Genomic DNA, 1,501 nt, shown 5'->3' on the forward strand with positions numbered 1-1,501 from the left:
ATATATATACATATATAATTATGTGTATTTCTTCTATCTTAATGAATAAAAAATTCTTCTGATAGAATAAATGGGTTAATAGAAACCAATGTAGCAAAGAACACAAAATAACTGTGGTTAGCTCCTGTTTTTAAGGCAGGAACTCCTTGAAATTTTGGGTATTTGAGTATATTTAAGAATTTAAGGATTGGAGAAAACGCATGTTATAATTACATACTTATATATATGTCTGTTTGTGTGTGCGCGCGCGTGTGTATTGAAGGTTGAAAAGTAACACACGAGTTGATATGCATAAGGAAAATAAGACAAGGTAGAAAACGCTAAAATAATTTTATCATGAAATACATATAGTACCGGTTTCGGTCTTTTCAACTTTTTCAGCAAAGAGTAAAACAAGAAAAATCAATTAAATCGAAGAAAAAATTAAATTAAATGTTTTGCAGATATTTTCATAGTCTTCAAATAAGTAGGACAATTTCCTTTTTCCTGTCTCCCTCTATTCTCCTTTGTGAAGGTTCGGTAGATAGTAGCAGATCTGAAAAAAAATAGTGCTTATGGGTGCAAGGAAATGTTGGCTCTGAAGTTTGGTGATTTAAGCAGTAGCAGCCGAGGAAGGAGATGGTGAAGGAGGAAAAGAAGGAAAATGCATATGGGGAGAGAGAGAGAGAGAGAGAGAGAGAGAGAGAGAGAGAGAGAGAGAACATGCTAGCTGTGATGTGCAAACTGATCGAAAAGTTCTAATTTAGAAAAGAGAGATAGCTGAAACCCATAGCTTAGTAAAGAGTTATCGTGCCATACACAGTGAATGTTATTGTTATTACCAATAATGGTTTCGAATTTTAGTACAAGACCAGAAATTTTGGTAAGAGTGCTCAACTGATACTTATTCTATCGAACCCAGAAGGATAAAAGGCAAAGTCACCCTCGACGGAATTTAAATGTAGGACGGTGGTGCATCAGCATGGCCGCAGCTCTGAGCTGAAACTTTGAAATGAAATGAAACCGAAAGAAATGTCGCTAAGTATTTTGTCCGACATGCTAAAGACTCTGCCAGTTCACCGTCTAAACGAAATTTTTCAAAGGTGAAAGACTGTTAGTGATTGTTATATGTTCACATCTATGTGCATGCGTAGGTATACGTATATATGAATACTTCTTCACTAGTAGTACTATTTTGTTAAGCGCATCTACTAAGCAGTATGAACTGTGTTTAAGGCAGATACGCACAGCGTGTATCACTCCGCTATAGACACTGTTTGTAAACATGTCAAATAAAGTAAACACGTAGAAACATAACAATGCCTTCAGTGAGTTGTTTATTATCCCACAAAGAACAAAAGAATACATAACATGGTGGCAGCGATAAATACTAATCGAAAACAGTGCCTTTACAACAAAACACGAAAACAACAAACCTAAAATTTAAGAAACTGAATTTCGCTTCGTCTTCGGACACACACACACGACGATCAAAAAAATGGCGTCCCCCGTCGCCGTACAG

The 1,501-nt window shown here is 36.0% G+C and overlaps 1 long non-coding RNA gene across 1 annotated transcript in view; it reads right to left on the reverse strand.

The window, feature by feature from the left end:
* Positions 1-311: 311 nt before the first annotated feature.
* Positions 312-1,501, reverse strand: part of LOC128247908 (uncharacterized) — an 8,371-nt gene continuing 7,181 nt past the window's right edge. The window contains exon 2 of the long non-coding RNA XR_008264248.1: positions 312-535. This is a non-coding gene — a long non-coding RNA (uncharacterized LOC128247908). The remainder of the gene's footprint in view (positions 536-1,501) is intronic.

The sequence above is a fragment of the Octopus bimaculoides genome, chromosome 5, assembly GCF_001194135.2.
Source record: "Octopus bimaculoides isolate UCB-OBI-ISO-001 chromosome 5, ASM119413v2, whole genome shotgun sequence".
NCBI classification, from domain to species: domain Eukaryota; kingdom Metazoa; phylum Mollusca; class Cephalopoda; order Octopoda; family Octopodidae; genus Octopus; species Octopus bimaculoides.